This window comes from Marmota flaviventris, chromosome 1, assembly GCF_047511675.1.
Source record: "Marmota flaviventris isolate mMarFla1 chromosome 1, mMarFla1.hap1, whole genome shotgun sequence".
In the NCBI taxonomy this organism is placed as follows: Eukaryota; Metazoa; Chordata; class Mammalia; order Rodentia; family Sciuridae; genus Marmota; species Marmota flaviventris.
The window spans coordinates 118,638,812-118,661,361 of record NC_092498.1 but is presented as its reverse complement, the minus strand read 5'-3'; positions in this window follow the sequence as shown (position 1 = coordinate 118,661,361).

The window sequence follows — 22,550 nt, the reverse complement described above, 5'->3', positions numbered from 1 at the left end:
CCCTGGGTTCCATCCTTAGTACCACATAAGTAAAAATAAAGGTTAAGGGGCTGGGGATGTGGCTCAAGTGGTAGCCCGCTGGCCTGGCATGCGCGAGGCACTGGGTTCGATCCTCAGCACCACATAAAAATAAATAAAGATATTGTGTCCACCTAAAACAAAAAAATAAAGGTTAAAAAATAAAAGGGACAAGTTAAAAAAAAAAGTCAGCGATGATTCCTGTTCTCTTGATTATTTCTTCCTGTCTGCTCAGCATGTGAGAGCAAATGTCTATTGAGGTTTTTGTTTTTCTCCCAATTTAAGTCTGGAATTGGAGTTAATACAAAAAAAAGATCCAGGGAAGAATCTGATGGGCTCAGCTGGAATATATTGTCCACTGTGGGTCAATCAGCTGTGGTCAGCAGTGATTCTTGGGTACCAACTTAAAATCAGAACATGGGATACCAGCAATTGACAGGATTATCCTGCCCATGTAGCCAGGCAAGAACTACTGGGATGTACCTGGTATTTGCTGTTGATGCCAGAGATGACAATTATTCTTTCAAGAAGGGGTAGCATCCACTGAGGATACATTATTGGGAGATATTGCTGATCATTTTCTTTATTTGAATATGTACCAAATTTGCTAATGGTTATCTCTAGGGATTAGGACAGAAGGGAACCATCTTCACTTTCTGCATCTTTGTGCTATTTAAAATTTTTTTCCTGAAACACTTATTTTTAGAAGAGTTTTAGATTTATAGGGAAATCAAGAAGCTATATTGAGAGTTTCTATATGTTGTACAGTTCATTTCCCTATATTTAATATCTTACATTATTAGTGATCCATGATTACAATCAATGAACCAATATTGACACCTTGTTATTAACCAAAGTCCTTAATTTCTTGAGATTTTATTAGTTCACTGTGCCCTCTTTTCTGTTCCAGTTTTCCTCCAGGATATCACATTACATTTAGTTATCATTTTTGCTTAGGTTCCTCTTGGATGGTGACAGTTCCTCATACTTTCCTTGTTTGATGTTGGCAGTTTTGAGAAGTTCTGATTTAGTATTTTGTAGGATGCTCCACTCTTGGACGTTTTTCTTATGATAAGACTGGGTTATTGTGAGGAAGAGCACTAGATCTCCATTTTTATCACGTTGTATCAAGCATACTTACTATCAGTATGATTTTTTTTTTCAGTATTAGTGATCAAACCTAGGGCTTCACACATGCTAGGCAAGTGCTCTACCACCTCAGCCTTTTTAAAAATTTTATTTTGATACAGGGTTTCACTGAGTTGTCTCTGTTGGCCTCCAACTTGCAATCCTGTGTTTGCCTCACAAATAGCTGAGGTTATAGGCATGCACCGCCTTGCCTGGCTCAACATGATTTTTCACTGTTGGTGCTGGCTTCGATCACCTGGTTGGCGTAGTGTTTATCAGTTTTCTCAATTGTAAAATTACTCTTTTTTTCCTAATAATAATCACTAATAACGTAAGATATTAAAATTACACTTAGAAAGGAAGCTCCTATGCACAGTCTATGCCCAATGAGTGGGAAATGATGCTGCCCCTTTTTGAGAGCAGAGTATCTACAAAAAGTTTTTGGACTTCTTTTGTGTGTTACTTTCCTAAAGCTATCATGGCAAATTGGCAAGTAATTTAAATGGGAATTTTTTTTAAATATAATTTTTAGATGTTGATGAACCTTTATTTTATTCATTTATTTATACATGGGGCTGAGAATCAAAATCCAATGCCTCACACACGCTAGGCAAGTGCTCTGCCACTGAGCCACAACCCCAGCCCTAAATGGAAATTTTTTATCTCTGAGTTTTGGAGACAAGTCAAGGTGTTAGCAGGGCTGTGTTCCCTCTGTCTAGTTCTTTCTTGCCTCGTCCTGCCTCTAGTGGCCCTAGTGTCTCTTGGCTTGTGGCAGCATAATTCTAACCTCTATCTCCAGTCACGTTCTTCTATTTTCTTCTATGTCCTTTTCTTTCCTTATATTGACATCAATCATTGGATTAAGTGCCTACTCTAAGTCCAGTATATCTTAAGACCCTTTAACTAATGGCATCCACAAAGGCTATTTCCAAATAAAGTCACATTCTGAGGTTCTGAATTTTGGGGGGGAGGTACTATTATCTCACTTTATTCCTCATGGGAAATTTTTCTCTTTTCCCTCATTTATTAATATATAGTCATTTATTTGTCTCATTCTGCCTAGTGGATTTTATTTTATACTTTTAATTATAATCTAATATTAACTTTTAATTTTCCCCTCAAAGTATTTTTGCTCTGATCATTGGGAACTCTTTCAGTTGGCTCTTGTAACATTATCTTCAACATTTTTTAAGCACTTCCTTATTTTCTTGTACTACAAGATGCTCCAGTCTCATCTTGTGTATTTCCTATCTCAGTCCCTAGAATCAGCCATTTTTCCAAAGAGCTCTGATTATTTTCACTGGAGAGTGGCATTAAAAATCAAGATCTTATCATTTGGATTTCTCTCAGCTACTTGTGTAGCGTATCTTTAAGGCCCTCTCAGCTGACAGAAACCAAACCAAACCAATAACAAAAAAAGCATTTACCAACCCATGTATATATACATATCTTTCAATATTTCTACATGTTACTATATGCCTCTGTTAGGATAAACATAGTTCATATTGATGTATCCAACTTTATTCCATTACCACATGGTTCAGTCTAACCTCATTTTGATAACTGTAAACTTTTACTCCAATAGTGGGAAAGCTGGCTTACACTATTTGACATCTATTTATTTAATTGTTCCATTTTATTATACATGTTAGCAGTATCAACTTTGTTACCTGAATCCCCAGGAAACAACTTTAACAACTTGTGTATGATGCTTATGTGCAGTTCCCTTTTACTTTTAGTCTACAGAGGCCATCCATTCTAAAAATTTTTTTAGTTCAGCCCTTTGTTGCTCTCTCTAATGCCTTTCAGTGGAATTGTTATACACATTCAAACATTCATATAATCAAACTCTCTAAACACATCTGTACTCCTTCCTAGGATCCTTTAATCTCCTAGATGATTTTTTTAAAAAAAATATATATTAAGATTAATTCTTTGTGTTATAGAGTTCTATAGGTTTTGAAAATGCAATAATAAAGCTTAGCCACCATTGTGGTATCATATAGGATCATTTTATTTCTCTAAAAATCCTCTATGCATCACTATTCATTCCTCACTCCGAATCTCTGACATTTATTATTTTATTCTCTATTGTTTTGTTTTTCAGACTGACATATAGATGGGATTACGCAATATATGTAACCTTTTCATACTCACTTCTTTTGCTTAGTAATAAGCATTTAAGTTTCTTTTACACCTTCTCATGGCTTGATAGCTAATTTTAATGTTGTTGAATAATATTCTATTGTATGGATATACCACAGTATGTTTATTCATTTATCTATTCAGAGTCATTTTGGTTGCTTCCAGGTTTTGACAATTATAAATAAAGCTGCTATGAACATTTGCATGGGGGTTTTGTTGTGAGATGCTGTGAATTTTGGGGGGCCTTGGAGTCTGGTTTTATGCCCTGCTGATTTACACTACCAGCCTGTGTTTGAAAAACATCCTTCACAGGCTTGCAGTTTGGTAATGGTCATTCTGAGGCTCACAGAGAGATTATCCCTCTGGCTTGGAGACTCCTCCTCCATTTGCAGAGTGTAACTGCCCAACACACTGAAAACTGTTCCTGTTCTGGCCTTCCTTAGAGCATACCATTCATATCTCATCTTATGTCCCACAGCTCATTCTTCCTCTGCCTTGGACTTGGTGAATTGCAAACTGAACTGCTTACCTCCTTTCTCAGACCTACAGTTAGTTCTTTATTCACTCCTCTGTTTGGGGTATGTGTCCCTCATCTCTCATACCCTTCTCCATACCCCCTCCCCATACCTCATCAGTTATCAAGTCTGTGGATTCACCCTAAGATCTCCACCTCTCGGGTTCCACTGCCATTGGTGTTCCTCAGAGGAAATCTTTCTCCCATCCTTAGAACCTAGTGGGAGAAAAATTAAGGTATTTCATGCCTCTACATCATTGTGTAAGCTGTTCCTTTTGCTAAGGCATATGTTTCCTTTCACTAACTACATGGGAAACTCATACTCATCTTTTGAAACTCTGCTTAGGCATTTATAAAGTTTGCTTACTTCTATTTATTTGTAGAATGTCATCTGGAAACTGGTATAAGTGCAGAATCAAGTTCCATACCAGTCCTACTAAATCAGGATCTGTATTTTAAAAGATCTCCAGGTGATTTGTGTGCGGTTAAAATTTGAGAAGTCTTCTGAATCACTTCTGACACTGAGTTTCTATTATGACATGAATTACATTGTTTTGCAGTTATCTATGTCTATCTTCTCCTTTAGACTATGAGTTTCTTGATGTCAGGGTCAGACAAGGTGGCAGCAACTGAAATGAAGCCTAGATGTTTGTGTGACATCAAGGATTCTTCAGTCCTAAGTCTGAGGTCAATGACAAGGAGAAAAATTATATAAGGGAAACTCATTTCAAATAATATTTTGCTTTATCCTCATAAAGACATTGTTAAACAATACATATATACCCTTTTTCTCTTCTTAGAAAGAATTGCAGTAAGAATCAAATGCGACAATAAAAAAGGGTTTATGTTCAAGGATGTTTGTAATTATAAAAAATTAAATTACATAAATGTCCAACTATAATAGAAGCAATTAAAATAGTTATATAGATATGTATTTATATGGAAAGATGATATAGTCACATAAAACATGAGTTTTTATAATCTTTTAAAACTACAAATTATGTAATAAATTTTAAAATGCAAACAATATAGAATTGTATATAGGAAAGCATTAAAAGTAATTGTCTCCCAGCATCTGTTTGATGGTTTCCATTCTCCTAGAATTTCTAACTTACATATAAAGAGTAAGTAATATTTTATAAGTTGTGAGTGGTGACTTCTAAAGGCAGCTCATAATGAATTCTTTATTATTGTCAAGCTTACTTTTAAAATACATTTTATAAAGTTTAGATCTGTAGTATACACCTTTCTTACATGTATGTACTTTCCTCAGTAATTCCAATTAATTTTCCTATATCAGGAAACAATTTTTTCAGCTAGTATTAATTTGCATTTACAGGTCAAGTTGAACTATATATCCACACATACACATAAATTTCTATCTCTTTGTTGATGTCTGTGTCTCTCTATTTTTCTTGGATACCTATCCCTTTGAGTTTAGGAAATTTAAATTGAGCTCTGTTTCTTTTTTTTTTTTTTTTTAAATATTTTTTAGTGTTGATGGACCTTTATTTTATTCATTTATTTATATGTGGCGCTGAGAATTGAACCCAGTGCCTCACACATGTGAGGCAAGCACTCTACCACTGAGCCACAACCCCAGCCCCTGAGCTCTGTTTCTTTCTATAAACATTTGAATATATTTTTAAAGTTTCTTTCCATAAGTCTGCTATATCATCTTTAATAATTACAAAATTCTTTATGGGAGTACCATAATTGAAATATTTAATTCTGTTACAGATGGACATTGCAATCATTTACCATTTTTTGTTATGAACATTGTCATGAACATCTTTTACATATATACTTGGCTTTATTTTATGAAAATAACTTTTTATGTTTTAAAAATAATGCACTTTCATGGTTAAATATTTAAAGATAATTACAGAAATCATAACTATAGAAGAAAAATTAAAAATCACCTTTAATTTCATCACTATGAATTATCATTTAAGTTTTCCAAAATAAAATTAAATTTGATAGAAGAAAAAGAATAATGGGGCTGGGGTGGTAGCTCAGTGGTAGAGTGCTTGTCTAGTGTGTATAAGGCTCTGGGTTTGATCCTCAGCACCACATAAAAATAAATAAGTAAAATAAAGGTTTTGTGTCCATCTAAAGCTAAAATAAATATTTTGGAAAAAAAAGAAGAAGAAGAAAAAAAAGAGTAAAACTAGTCATCTACCTGTTGGGAAAACAACGGCAGCCGCACCCCAGAGAAAAACCCCAGCATGGCGTCTAACGACTCTCCTTCTCTTCTTTGTTTCTTTCACTGGCACGAAACGTTCCCACTGGCGCCAATGTTCAAACCCTGCCGGTAGGAAGCCTTAGCCCCAATTAGAATTAACTTCTTGGGCCCCGGAACTGACATATGGAAGGGCTTGCCAATAAACGGGCGACCTGTTATCTACCTCAGCCCCTGCTACCTCTCTTAGACCTATATAAACACACAGCCATTTTTAATAAAGGGAGACCTCTTTGGTAATCTGTGTCGTGTGGTGCGGCGTTTTTCCAGTCTTACACTACCCTGTCCCCACATTCTTCTACATTTAAAAAGAGATTGTGAAATAGTAAGAGAATGGGAACAATGTTTTTGGTCAACTTTTTTTTTAAATTCATAGGCATATCTTCAAATTTTCATGCACTAAAACTTTATAACCTGCCAAATAAAAATCAGAAGACACCTATGATTGTCAAATCAATGGTACACACACATGCAAATACACACATATTTAAAAAATTTATTAACAAGGAACCAAGTTCAAAACCTGAGTACACTCTGTCCAGGAGAAAGTAATAATAAAAAAGGATGATACTTAATAAAAATGTCCAATAGAACTGACAAATTACTTGTAGGAGAAAAAAAGATCTCCTGTACCTATTATAAATCCAACAAATTAATCATGAATTCAAAATATTAATCTTATTCATCTCTCCTTTTTTTGTCCAACAGGGATTGGATTGTAAGGGTAAAAGAAATTGAAGATAAAGCGTAAAAGTTAAAGGGTAAAAGACCGGGTATTGTAAAGTTTCTAAGCTGCAAGGTCTGAGTTAAAATGTAAAGGATTAGGTATTGTTAGGTTTCTATGCTACCTGCAAAACCTGAAATTTCTGTAGCTGTTAAGACAATGCTTGGAACTGCCCAGTAAATATTTCCCCTGACTGCTTGGTTGTTTAATAACTGAAGGGCTCTGTGTAACTGGTCACGTAGTCATTTAGGCCCTAAAACCAATCAGTTTAAATGTAACCCCCTCCTTAGGAATGACCTATCACTCCAGCCTGACCTGTTCCCGCCAATGAATGAACTAATCATGTTTAGGAGTTGTTGTCCAATTTTCCCGCACCTCATGATGATTTGTTCTGATGTATGTAAAATCCCCCGCCCTCCCCCCAAAAAAGTGTACTTAAGCAGTGCTCAGCCCCTGCTCGGGGCTCTGGGCTGCTTTCCCTTCTTGAGTGGGCACGGAGCCCCAGCATGCTGGTTCAATAAATCTCCTTCTGCCAATTGCATGAGTGGTCACTTGGTGGTCTCTTTCTCCGACGTTTCGCGGGACCCTTACAGGATATTTCATGCTTGCCTAAATAACAACAACAACAAAACTTTGCTAATTTGAATGTGCACTCTTAAGCACCTCTACTAAATGACCTGAGGCCTGGTGAAATATTTTATAATCTGTTTTTGTTCCTAGTATCAGTGACACAGAACCTGAAGATGACTTAATCGTCTGCTTTATGATTCAATCAAAATCATATATTTATGATCATAAGTCAGCCTCTTTCCTTATTTGGTACTTATGCTTTTTTCGTATCTCTTTTAATTTTTGCTCAGAGACTCTGTGAAACTTGTGTTTAAGTGACACAGCTCTTTTTGCCAAGGAGGCAAGAAATTTACCTTTGCTTTATGCTGCTGTCTGGCTGGGCAGAAATAACTGAGCCGCCACAAAGCACTTGTATGTTCAAACAGGAAACTTTATTGCCCGAACTCCACCAGCACTCCACGAAATCCACCAGCACTCCACGCACATTCCCCAGTAACTCTCTCCCACTCCACTGGGCTGCGTGCAGACTCACTCTCGGAACCCCACGAGAACTCAACGGGAACTCCAAAGTAGCCGGCGCCTGAGGCAGCAAGAGCCTCCCTATTACCGGATAGTAAAGGTCTAATATCCAATTGAATATACAGCTTAACATAACCATCATCATCTCAATGGCTCGCTGGAGTCACCTCTCAACCACTCCCTTCTGGCATAATGCCATGCATGATCCTGACTCTGCTGTGGCCCACAACAGCTTAGATTGCTATTTGTTGGTCTTTGTTCCTTACTATCAGTTGTCCCAAATCCTGTGCATTTTAGTTTGACCATGACTTTCTAGAATAGATTTTGCCCACCCAGAGTTTTTAACTGTACTCTCATTTCTTGTTAGTGGAAATTTTATCCTTGTTTCATCTTTAAGAACTTCCAGATTTCAACTTTACTCAATTTGTGCATCTATATTTTCTTCTTGAAGTTTCTGTCCCAGACACCTCTAATTTCCAAATCCAGTTTTGCTAAATTGTATTTTGGGTCTGCAACATAGTTGTCAAATTAGGATTTTTTCCAGTCCTCTCATGCTTTAGCACCAAGGTCTGTCTCTGGTTTCCCAGATGTTTTTCTAGGATTCCTTTATCAATTTGTTTAAGTACATCCTCAAGTAATTTTTTTTTCAGAGAGGGTGCACAAGAGAGAAAATTAGAGTCCTAGCTTATCCTCAAATGTCTTCTTTTGTCCTCACATTTGACAGTATGACTGGATATGGAATTTCTGTTCAAAATAAATTTCTTTATATAAAAGTTTATGTAACAAGTAAAAATTTCACTATTTTAACAGCTGGCACCAGAGTTTATCTAAGGGGGGAACAACCTAAGAAAGAAGAAAATACTGAGATAAACCCTTATAGGCTGGAGAGCAGGAGTGTTTGGGTGACAACACTATAGGAGAGAAAGGAAATTAGCTATCATTGCTCATCCATTTCAGAGAATGGAACTCATGAGAAAGTAGAGGACTGGAAGGATAAAGAGAAGTCACTTAACATTCCATGTGAAATGGATTGTATTGTTGGGGTTGTGCTTTTGAAAAACATCTGTCCAAAAATTCTTTGATATTACTCCCTTCAAGAGATGGAGCTTAATAGAGTGTGGGCTAGACTTAATGATCCACTTCTAATGCATAGAATAAAGCACATGGTGTATAGCTTTAAGGAAAAAACATACAAAGGTACCATGACTTCTTTATGGGACTTGTTGGGAAAAGTATAAACGGCAGCCATACCCCAGAGAAAAAAAACCCCAACATGGCGCCTAAGCACCTCTTCTTCCTACCTTCTTCTTTTCTGCAGTGGCGCGAAAAGTTCCCGCCCGTGTGAACTCTCCCGCCGGCGCCAATTTCAAATCTCGCTGGCGGGGAACCTTAGCCCCAATGAGAACTAATTCCTGGGCTCCGGAGCTGATATCTGAAAGAACTTGCCAATAAACGGGTTGCCTGCCATTTATCTAAACCCTACCATCTCCCCCTTAGTTCTATATAAGCACACTGCTTTTTGCAATAAAATTGGAATTCTCCTGGCGAAGTGTCTTTGCGTGGGGAATTCTTTCAGGACTATGCCTTTAAAAGAACTAGCAGTTTCTCTTCTTTTTTGGAATGCTGCAATGTAGAAGTCGGTTTTTCTTTGGACTCCCATGATAAGAGGAAGCCCACATTGGCCAGGTGAAAAAACATGCTCAACTTGCATCTAGCTATCCAACTGTTCCCAGTGCAGATGCCATAGAAGTGAAGGAGCCATCTTGGACATTCTCATCCCAGGAGACACTGGAGACATTCTCATCCCAGGAGACACTCGAGACATTCTCATCCCAGGAGACACTGAAGGTCTAGACATATGGCCTCAGTTGAACTGTCCTAGCCATCTTCAGCCATCCTAGGCATTCCAGTTGATACTCAGATGGCTAAGCACAGTAATGAGCTGTCCATACTGTGCCCTGACTAATTCCTAACCAGAATCATATGTATATGCTATAGTTTGGATCTTGAATGTTCCACAAAGGCCCCTTGCTTGGTACTACTGGGAGGTGATGGAAACCTTTAAGATGTGGAACCTAGTGGGATGTCTTAGGCCACTGGGGGATACTAGGACTTCAGTCCCTTCTCTCTCTTTTGATTTGCAGCCATGAGTAAATGGCCTCTGCCACCAACCACATGCTCCTGTCATGATGTACTGTGACACCACAGGAGCCAGTCAGCAATGGGGCCAATCAGTCATGGACTGAAACATATAAAACTATGAGCCAAAATAAACTTCTCATTTTATGGTGATTTATCACAGATATTTGCTGTAGTAACAGAAAGCTGACTAATACAACACCTAAAATAGTTTTTGTTTTGGGATGTTTTATTGTGCAGCAATAAACAAATGGAACAATGCAGTTTAAAAATGTTTAACTAAAGCATTCTTTTGAAAGTCTTTGTTAGACATTATTCCTTCATTGCAAGAGTAACACTTGTGCATTGTGTCACCTATGCATTATGTCACAAATAAAGCATTGTTTAGGGTGAGAACATTGTCCTACTTTTTTTTTCTTTTTGTAGCTTCAGTATGTAGCATATTGCTTGGCCTTCTAGAGGCTTGATGAAAATTTAATGAGTTAATACTTCTCACTTCCTTTCTTCCATCTCTTATATTACTGTCCTTCCATTCTTATTAAAAAGAAGGCTAAACCCTAGAATTCTGGAATGATGCTCTAGGAATTGAGCTCCCACTGCTCTAGAGGCCTGGGGAGGATAGTGCCTCATGGATGGGCTGGCCAGGGCTCAGGCAGAGGGCTGCTAGCTTCACCTGATTCCAAGTTCCTGCAAATACCTTCCTTGATTGAAGGTGAGACTGTGACTTTATAAGAATGAACTCTGATTAATACTTCCAAGGTTAACAGCTTTAAGGCACTGTGTGGGCTTTGGGAATACAGCAGCTAAACTACAATGTTCTGAGGAATTTGGAGGGGGAGAAATCTCTGAATACCAATAGGTTATCTGGCCTTGGGCATGTCCTCCCCTCTCTGGCTCAGATTCTTCTTTGAGTCTCCTTAGCCAAAGCACAATTAGGGAAAAACCTGAGGTAATCAAAGTGGGCTCTGGCAATGCCCCAATATGTCAGAGACAAATGCACCCCTGTAATGTTTCAAATTCTTTAGAAAATGTGGGCGGACACTATGGAAAGAGAAAGTTACAAAACAGTCAGTACAGAGCGTTCCCTTTTTGAAATTTTATCCAGCCTCTCTCTGGAACCAAGTTGGGGAAGGCTGTTTGCCAATGTGTTATCTGTGGTTATCTGAGGGGGCAGGAAGAAATTATTCTGGGTAATTTTTATTTTATTTTTGGCATGCTTCCAAACATTCTTCAATAAACATCTATTGCTTTTCATAATCAAGAAATTAAAAAACATTTTAAAAAGCAGGCTGTTTGGCACACATCCTTTGTCATTTTTTTTGCTAAGCACATAAATTGCTTCTAAATAGAAATAAAAAAGAGAGGAATCATCCATGCAGCCTTGTAGGTAGAGATTGTGGGGTTATTTAACTTATTAGTTGTTTACTTCTGTATAACAAATCACCACAAATTTAAGTGGCTTAAAACAGCAAAATTTCTGTGGGTTGAGAGAACAGGCATGCTGTAGCCAAATCCTCTGTTAAGAAACTCAAGGGGCTGGGGTTGTGGCTCAATGGTAGAGCACTTGCCTAGCATGTGTGAGGCACTGGGTTCAAGTCTCAACACCACATATAAATAAATAAAATAAAGATCCATCAACAACTTAAAAAAAAAAAAAAGAAACTCAAGGTGTTGGGCCAGGCTGTCTTTATCTGGCAGTATGAATAATACTGTGGTTTGAATGTGTTCCCCCAAAGTTTATATATTATAAATTTATCCCCAAAACTATATGCTAATGGTATTTGAGGGTAGGGCCTTTGGAAGATAATTAGGATTAGATGAGGTAATGACCCCCATGATAGCATTAGTTTTATATATGAGGAAGAGAAATCTGGGATAGCAGATTTGCTGTACCTTGTCATATGATACCTTCTGCCATGTTATGATGCAGAAAGAAGGCTTTACCAGATGTCAAGCAGATGCTAGCACCTTACTTTTGACTCTCCAGCTTCTGAGACTATAAGAAATCAATTTTCTTAAAATTACCCAATTTCAGGCATTTTATTTTAGCATCAGAAAATGGAAAGAAAAATGAAGAAGACTCCACTTCCATGTTCACTCTAGTTGTTGTCAGAATTCAGTTCCCTGTAGCTATAGGATAGAGGGCCCCAACTTACTGCTGTTCTTTGGTTGAAAGCTACTCTCAGCTCCTGGAGGCCACCCAGTTTCTTTTCCACATGGGCTTTCCAAAAAGGCCACTTTCTGCCAAAACCATCAGGGAGAGCCTCTATAACAAGTGTGCTAGCACAATGACGTCTTGTCTTATTGAGATATACTCATAGTGTGAAGTACCATTGCCTTTATAAGACACAAGTGGCTGAAACAAATTACAAGTCTCACTTACCTTGAAGTGAGATTATAAAGATTACAAGAATTACAAAGGTAATGTTTTGGTCATTCCAACAGTCATATTGAAGCTCTAATCCTTTGTATGACTGTATTTGAAGATGTGGCCTCTAAGGAAGTAATTAAGGTTAAGTGAGGTCATAAGGGTGGAGCCCTGATCAAATAGGATAGCATCCTTGTAAGGATATATAACAGAGAATTCTCGTTTTCTCCATGTACATGTACTGAAGAAAGCTCATGTGAAGATACGTTGAGAAGACCTCCAGGAAGAAAACCCTCACCAGAAACCAAAGTGACTGGTCACCCTGACCTCAAACTTCCAGGATCAAGAACTGTGAGAAATTAGTTTCTTGTTATTTAAGCCATTCAGTCTGTGGTATTCTATTATAGTACCTGAGCTGAATTAAAATAGGTATGAATACTAGGGGGAACAAATTATTGGAGAAGGGTAAGGTGGAAACACCTCAGAGCCTATCTGCCACACCTAATATTATGAGGTGTCTGGAATTCCAGATACAAATTCCAGAAGTTTCTAGGCAACATGGAATATTTCAAAAATCAGATTCTCCAGAGATTTTCTGTAGGCCAGTGTGAGGTCTGGAAAATTTTAAATGAGCTCAACTAAATTGATTCCTATGATGGTGGCAGGTGGACTACGTTTGAAAAATATGGGATTAGATCAGTCAGCTTTGAATACTAATACTGTTACTTCATTGTTACAGGACCTTCAATCAGGGGCTCCACCTTCCAACCAGTTTCTTTATCTATTGTAATAAGGCAAGTTATTAAAAGAAAATGTAACAACTGGGTACAGTAGCATGTGCCTGTAATCCCAGCAACATGGGAAGCTGAGGCAGGAGGATTACAAATTTGAGGCCAGCCTCAGCAATTTAGCAAGACTCTGTCTCAAAATAAAAAGTAAAAAGGGCTGGGGATTGGTTGAGAATGTAGCTTAGTGCCCCTGAGTTCAATCCCTAGTGTGTACAACACACACACACACACACATACACACACACACAAAAGGAAAAGGGGAAGGGGAAGGGAGAGAAGGAGAATGAGAAGAAGAAAGAAAGGAAATACAACATTTGCTGTTAGTAGCTTCTGTCCCCAGCTCAGCCCCAGCAAAAGGAGGCCAATGTTGCTGTCTCATATTCCATCTCCATGTCCTTAGTATTTGTTTCAGGGACATGGGCAAGTTTCAAATAAAAAGGGAACAAGGTTTGGGGGATATTCAAACATGTAAGAATTTTGGATCTTTTTTTTTTTTTTTTTGAGAATTCTGGATCTTGCTTTCCCTTATAGCTGAAGAAAATGAGTGTCCAGGTGTAGATCTGAGGCCAGTTGTGGGACTGAGGTCAGGATCAGCATCCCTGGGCAACAGAAGTAAAAGCAGTTCTGGTCATGGTGTCCATTAGCTAGTGGAGCAGCATCCATGTGGTCATCCCCATGGACGTGCTTCAGTTTTCTGGCATCATAAAGTGTCATAGCTGTGGGGGTTGGAGGATTGGTCTTTGTGAAAGCAAGTTAACTGAGGGTAATGACCTTTAGAGATAAAGGTAAAGGAAACTTCTTGTGCTAGGGCTACGGAATAAAATACACACTAAAAATGTAAAATGAGACAATGCTTAGAAATTGCAGAGCACAGTACCTGGCACATCCTAAGGATGTGATAAATGGAAGTCATTGTTTTATTATCAAATTCTTCTAGTCTGAGCAGCTAAAAAATCTTTTTCTGATTTCATGGCTCTGTTGTACACAAGCTGAAAGAGGTCTGCCGCAGTCTGGCTGGGCACAATTCAGGAGCCACTTGTCAAAAGAAATAAACTTTATTTTTAGAACCACACACCAAACCACACAGCTCCTCAGGAAAAACCTTCAGAGCCCAACTGCCACCACCGGCTTCCCACAAGCCTCTCAACCTCCCCCACTCCTCCTGCTCTTGAGGCCGATTGGCTGGGTCGCGTGGGCGGAGGCAAAAAAGTCCCCCAATGAGCAGCTCCGTGGTCTGAAAGGGCGGGGGAAACAGCCCAATGAGCATCAGGGCAGAGGAGTCAATCAGTTGGCAGCTAGAAGTTGCTGGGGCCGCTGTGAGCCAATCATCAGCTGGCAGCTGGAAGTTTGCTGGGGCCCCTTCAGCTGTGGCTCTCAACAGAGGTCCATAGTTTAGAGGATGAAGCTTGGGTTAAGAGCCAGAGTAGGACTGGGGTTGTGGCTCAGTGGTAGAGCACTCGCCTAGCACATGGGAGGCCCTGGGTTCGATTCTCAGAACCACATAAAAATAAATAAATAAAATAAAGGTATTGTGTCCAACTACAACTAAAAAAAAATAATTAAAAAAAATAAAGAGCCAGAATAGACCATTTATAAGCCAAGGGACCCAGGTTTTCCTCCAATGGAATGCTCTGAGTATTAACTGAGGTAATAATGGCAGAGAACCTAGCTCTGTTTCTCAGTTTCATGAAAAGATTGTTATCACCACATATTGTAATTATGATGCTAAATGCTGGCCAAACTGAGAGACTGGTATCATGGGCATGTCTTAGATTGTTAAGTAAAGGGTATTTGAGCAAAATATAAAACCAGGCCTCATTCCTGGGCATGTAACCTGTATAAGTTACCCAGGGCCTCATGCCCACAAGGGCCTCACATTTGATTTAATGTTTTGTTGTCACCATCTTGAAATTATTATTATTATTTTTTGGGATAGTGGAGAGTAAACCCAAGGAAGGGCGCTTAACCACTGAGTCACATCCCCAGCCCCCTTTTATATTTTATTTAGAGACAGGGTCTTGCTGAATTGTTGAGGCTGGCTTTGAACTCATGATCTTTCTGCCTGAGTGTTCCAAGCCACTGGGATTATAGGCTACCACACCTGGCCTTGAAATTCTTAATAATTTTTAAACAATGGACACTAGATTTTCATTTTTCACTGGTTCCCACAAATCATGTAAATGTCCTTTATACAACATCTTGATCCCAGATCTTAGCAATCTTAGCAAATTTCTAAATTTTGTATAGCCTTTTATCTTGTATGACTCTTAATAAATATTGAGTGGTCTTCCTTCTCATAAATTTTACCAGCCATGGGAAAAAGAAGGTGGACACTATAGGATTAGAGAAAAAGGATGGAGTCAGGGCCAGGGGGAGTGTGGAAGATCCCTTCTGATATGTAAAAGATAGCAATTTCCTATAAGGCCCATGTAGGAATCACATGGAAGCTTGACTCAAGCTTTATAAGTGGGAGAAAAATGAAGAGATGAGAGGGGTAAGGAAGGAGGATAACAAGCAGGTTCTACCTGTCCTTGGTAGGCAGGTAAGGTTTTAAAGGGAAGCAGAGAAAGTGAAGCAAGAATACCCAGTTTATTGGCTGGGGTTGTAGCTCAGCAGTAGAGCACTTGCCTAGCATGTGTGAGGCATTGGGTTTGATCCTCAGCATCACATAAAAATAAATAAGTAAAGGTATTGTGTTCATCTACAACTTAAAATATTAAAACAAACAAACAAAAAAAGATACCCAGTTCATGTAGGTTCACATAGGTGAGATCAGACTGAGAGGCTGTTGGGATAAAATGCTTTGGAATAGAGCTCTTTTCCTTTAAAGATGGAACTGGAGGAGGTATCCAGGCAGTCATAAACATGGCCTGAATCCTTATTCCATTTTTGGGTGCTCCAGGCATGAGGAAACAGCAATCCATTTGGCGAGGAGCTAAGAACAACTTGGTATCAATTTGCTTTTTGCTGAAGCCAAGGATGCCTGCTATTCTAGACTTGAGGTTTTCTTAAGAAACCTCAAGTCTAGGTTTGTGTGTGTGTGTGTGTGACACACACACATACAACTAAATATACGTATATGTGTATATATATTTAGTTGCATATGAACACAATGCTTTTACTTTATTTATTTTTATGTGGTGCTAAGAATTGAACCCAGTGTGCCTCACACATGCTAGGCAAGTGCTTTGCCACTGAGCTACAACTCCAGCCCCTTCATATTCATTTTTAATCACCGTAAGTTTTCCCATACTGAGACATAATGGAACATCCCAAATTGGTTGGAAAGCTTGTTTTGGACACGAAAGAATGGCCAGGACTGACTGTAGCCAGTTTCTCTGTAAGACCTGCAAGGAGATCTGTTCTTCTACTGCATGCTGCCTTTCAAGACTCTGTTCTGGCTCTGGGGTGACTTCCTGGGCTGTTTCAGATCAGTGATGGTGGCAGTGTGTGTGTGTGTGTGTGTGTGTGCATGTGAGTGTATGCACACACATGTGAGCATGTTTCTGTGCTGCTCTGGACTCTGATTTTATGCTTGCTTTGTCATACACTTTCCAAAATTGTGGTTTAACTTAAATGATCACATTGGAAAATGAGTATTGTAAAATACACACAGAATACATTGCACTATAATTGTGCTGATCACAAGATAACCAGATGTATTTTAAAATGCTAATTCATAGCGCACTTAAGATGTGGGTTCTGAGGACAGAATGCAAATTGAATACTGTTTTGAAGACTATTGTCCTTGTCTTCTGAGCATATCAGTGAATATTTGTGATTGGAGTCAAGTGTAGGCCTGATGGTCTTCAAGTTCCCTCATCTCCATGGAAGTCCTCCTCTAAGTATGTTTTCTGAGTCCTGTACCACTTAAAACATCCCCTCAAATTGAATCTTTTCTCTGGCCAAACTGTCTTCTTCCTATCTCTGAATAGTCTCAGGCATCTTTTGAACTTGAGAAATCAGAAATTGCACAGAGGCCAAGCATTAAATTAGGCTGTCATGGTTTGGTTTTGAGGCGTCCCTCAAAAGCTCACATGTGAGACAATGCAAGGTTCAGAGAGGAAATATTGGGTTGTGACAGTCTTAACCCAATCAGTGAATTAATCCCCTCAAAGGGATTAACTGAGTGGTAACTGAAGTGGTAGGGTGTGGCTGGAAGAGGTGGGTATTTTGAGTATGGTTTGGGGTATATATTTGCAACTGGCAAGTGAAGACCTCTTTTACTCTGCTGCCGGACTGTCATGAGCTGGTTCCCTCTGCCACACTCTTCTGCCAAGATGTCCTGCCTCACCTGGAGCCCGGAGGAATGGAGGCTGCTGTCTATGGATTGAGATCTATGAAACCATGAGCCCCTAAATAAACATTTTCTCCTCTACAGTTGATCTGGTCAGATCTTTTAGTCACAGAAATGAAAAAGATGACTAAAACATAGGCAAATGTGACTCTGATGTTTCTGTTCCATTTCTCTTGTTTCAGAGGAATGGCATAGCTGAGCCCAGGATTCCCCAATGTCCTCAATATTTGCTACTTGATGTGATTATTGATCTGGCTTTAGCCCATTTCCATGACCTAATGACTAGCTACTTTCCCTAAGACTCAGAGGCCTGCTAGTTCAGGATGGTAATCTGGGATAAAGCTGTAAGGCCTTCTGGAGTATTCTAATAGTTCAGAATTAAAACTGAATAGGAAAACATCTTATTTTTTCGTTGGTATAAAGGATCAGGGTTCTGTGACTGAACTAAACCTCTTTCTTTCTTTTTAAATAACAGGGAACAGTTGAGGGTTTGGCCCTTGATTTGATGCAGTTAAGAGATTCATCCATCTAGAGTATGCACACATTCCCAGTACAGGATGCCTGCTCTGATACAGATTAAGAAGGACATATTTCTATCAATGAGAATTGGACCTCCTTAATCCAGGCATCTTACTTTATAAAATAATTTTTAGTTGTAGATGGACACAATACCTTTATTTAATCTTTTTATGTGCTGAGGATTGAACCTAGGGCATCACACATGCCAGGTGAGCGCTCTACCACTGAGCCACAACCCCAGCCCATCTTACTTGTTTTGTTAACAGGTCAGCTGGCATAAGTGGCATCCAAGGGCCTCAGCCCACAAGAGAAATGGACTGTGACATGTTTTCCTGTCACCAGCATTCCTGAGAGTGGTAGGGTAAGGAATTGATTTTTCTTATAAAAGAGATTAAATGTGATAGTTTGTGTATGTCATGATTAAAAAGACATCAAGGTTCAGAGAGGTTAAGTGGATTGCCAGGTCCTCAGCTTTGCTAATGCAGAAATTTGCTTGGTTCAGTCTATTGGAATCAACAGGTTCTAAGGTTTTGCTTCTTATAAATTGATCTAATATCTATTATGTGTCAGATGCTGATAAACTGAAACAAAGATGGTTGAGGTAAGACTTTCCATTACATGAAAACTCAAATGGAATACACAACAATTGGATCTAAATGTCTAGGGTTAGTTTAGCTTTAGATATGGCTGAAGCTAGAGGGCAAAAATATCCTTAGAAAACTCTTAGCTCCCTGAATAGGTTCCATTCCCACATGATCTATCTCCTTGGGTTAGCAAGATGGTAGCCAGCAGTGCCAGGCTTATAACTTCACAGTTCAATATTCAGTGGATTAAAAACAGAAGAAAACAGCCTCCTCTACCCACAAGATTAACTCTATTTGTATAAAATTGTCTTGGCTTAGGTCGTATACTCACTCATTTACCAATTACCCTGGTCAAGGGACTACATTGCTTTAGTTGGTCAGTCTAAATTATATGCTCACCTCTGGAGCCAGGTTGTTGAACATACAGTGTAAGAGGACTGGAAACTTAAGAAGGTAACTGATATACCTTTATCAAAAGCAGAAGGAGATGCTGGACAGATAAAAGCAACAGATGGCCTTAACAATGGAACTCTGGGACTATAGAGTGCCATCTAACTAATAAAGCATGGGGCTAATTTATTAATTTATGAGATATATACTTGGTTCATGACTCAACCAGTCATCTACCTAGGGCACAGCCCTCTTATTAGAGAGTTCAGCCAAGGGCAGACTGATTCAATAGACTAAAAATCAAAACAAATGGAATCAGATGTTCCTAAGAAATATTAGTATTAAATTATCTGCAGTGAGGGAGAGAAACCTCAATACCAATAATGTGAAGAGGGTTGAAGTTTATTTATTTATCTTGTAAATGAAATCCAGAAGAGTTCAGGCCTGGCATGGTGCCTCCACGTTCATCAGGAACCTTGGCTCTTCAATAGTAACACACTCAACTTCCAGCCATCAAGTCCACATTTTAGCCAACAGGGTAGAGTGAGAAGCAGGTGATAGGTACACACTTTTTAAGCACAAGTTCCAGAATTATTCATATCTCAGGCTAAATTATATTTTTTAGTTGTAGATGGACACAATACTTTTATTTATTTTTATATGGTGCTGAGGATCAAACCTAGTGCCTCACATATAGTAGGCAAGTGCTCTACCACTGAGTTACAACCCCACCCCTTAGGCTAAAATTTAATCAGTGGGTATGATGGTTGATTTTAAGTATCAATGGACTGGATTAAGGAATACCTAGAAAACTGGTAAAACATTTTTTTTTTTAGTGTATGTGGAATACCAGCCATGTGACTGGTATTCCAGGTCTTTAAAAAAATATTTATTTCTTTTAGTTGTAGTTGGACACAATACTTTTATTTTACTTATTTTTGTGTGGTGCTGAGGATCAAACCCAGGGCCTCGTACGTGCTAGGTGAGCGCTATACCACTGAGCCACAACCCCAACCCCAGGTCTTTCTCTTACATATGGACTTTTTTCTCCTCTATAATCACTTGGGCCAATTCCCCTAATAAATCTCATATACCTATATTTTATCTATCTGTATCTACCTCCCATCAGATATACATATATATCTCCTACTGATTCTGTCTTTGGAATATCCCAATACAGTGGGTTATATCTAAGTGGCAAAGATGCTGGGAAATGTATTCAACTTGAGAAACAAGAGATACAGGGAGACAATGCCAGGATATGGCACACTAATGATCAGCCCTTCCTCCGTTGTAGGGAGCGTCCTATCCAAAGGTTGAAGACTAGTCACCTGGAATCCAAGAATCTTCAAAAGGTAACTCTGAATATAAAAGACTTCATTACTCTTTGTGGTCCCCCTTTTTTTTTGATTATTGTTCTTCTATTAGCATATTCTAATTTGAAAAAGTTATTAGCAATTCATTGCTTTAAAATTATATTTAAATTATTTCTTATAACTCAGTAAACTTTTTCTTGAAAGGAAAAAAAATGTGTTTCCTACCACAATATATATATTAAGTACTGAGTTTCTCCAAATCCTTCAATTTTAACCTGATGCTCTTCCGTTTTTCTTTTATTCACCTAGGCACATTTGTAGGCTTTTGTTTTCATAAAATGCATGTTATCATGATACATATTTTCTAATTTTCTTTTTGCTTAAGAAATACATCATAAACATACCACAGATTAACAGCTGGAGATGTGACTTCATTCACTTTAACCACTCCAGAGTATACATAGCTGTTCTGTAACTGATTGGGCCATTCCCCTTTGATAGACTTTCAAATATTTTCCAGTTTTCTGCACCACAGGTCACGTTGCAGTAAACTTCCTGTATGATATCCTTATATCTTAGAACTTTTAGTTCTGTGGTAGTCTTCAAAGTAGGAGTGCTGGGTTAAAAAGTGTATATTTTCAAATTCTAATTGATAATCAAATAACCTTTTAAAAAGATTGGAACAATACACATTCCCATCAACAATGTACAAAAGTTTTCATATATACTAATTTTGCCAGCACTGTACGTATGTCAGTGCTGTTAAATTTTGCCATTTGATTGATATCACAAATGGTACCTTGTTTTGATTTACATCTCATGGACCACTTTGATCCTCTTTCATATGCTTATAGAAATTCAGAAGAACATAATTCAAAGCACAGACTCAAGAGTCAGAACACTTTTGAGTTTGGGACTCACAGCCCTATCATCTATTGTGTGACACAGGCAAGTTACTTTATCCATCTGAGCCTGTTTATTTAGCTGTGAAACAGAGAAAGTATTACTTATCCTCTAGAGTAAATTGTGAGGATTAAAAGAGGTAATGCTTAAAAAGTGTCTGAAACAACACCTAGCAGAGCAAGTATTAAATACAGTGAATGATTACAGGCATGTAGAGCTCACCAATGCTTCAATCAACAACGAATAGCATATACCAGAGTAGTCCCATAAAATACAGTCTAGTGGCATCATAGGTCTTTTCTTAGTTGTCTAAGCACATTCTATGATGTTCATATGACAAAACTGCCTATCAACACATTTTTTCAGAATGTTATCCCTGCTGTTATGTGAAAATGACTGCATTATCGTAGTTATCAACTTATAGGAATTCTCTGTGCATTAAGGGTATTAATTCTGATTCTGTCACTTCTATTGGAAATATTCCTCCAATCCATCATGTATCTTTTACAGTTTTGTTTTGTATAGACAAATACATCTGCAATTACTTTTATGGTTTCTAGATTGTTTTACGATGATCTCTCATAAGAATATAGCTTCCTAAATATTCCAGTATTTCATCTTAACATTTAAATTTGTAGTCCTATTGCTATTTATTTTTATGTTAGGAATTTTACATGTTGGGATTTGGGTGCTCTCTAGGCATCTCTATAATTACACACATCAAATTTAACTTATAAAACTTCATGGTAAGAGATATGGAAGAAGGGCTGGGGATATAGCTCAGATGGTACGGCGCTTGCTTTGCACGCACAAGGCCCTGGGTTCAATTCCAAGCACCAAAAAAAAAAAAAAAAAAGAGAGCGCAAGCCAGCGAGAGCGCACCTGTGCATGCAATAGCTTATTGGACTGTTTTGAATTATGAGTTTTCAATTTTTTTTCTTTTAATGGAACCTTCTCTCTGACCTTTTTTTTAAAAAAGAAAAAAAAACAAACTGGAACCTTTCTTTTTCAAATGAAATATTACAGTAAATTCCAATACGCAAAACTGAGCTGTCCCTGTTTGAAGCAGGAAAAGATGAAGTTTGAGAAGTAACTCAAAGCAGAGTCAGAACCCTTGAGTTTGGGAGTCACAGCCAAACTAAAAAAAAAAAAAAAAAAAAAAGCCTTGGAAATAAGAATAAAGTTTAGATTCTATTCTGAAGCCATGGGGGAACCATTCAAAGGTTTTAAACAGAGAAGTGACATAATCAGATTTATGTACCACTCTACTCTTAGCTGCTTTGGAAAGAACAGATTGTACCAGGACACTAAAGGCAAGGAGACCATTAGAAAGGCATATAGGCCCAGCAACAGATAATGTTCCTTTGAACAAGAGTGACAGAAGAT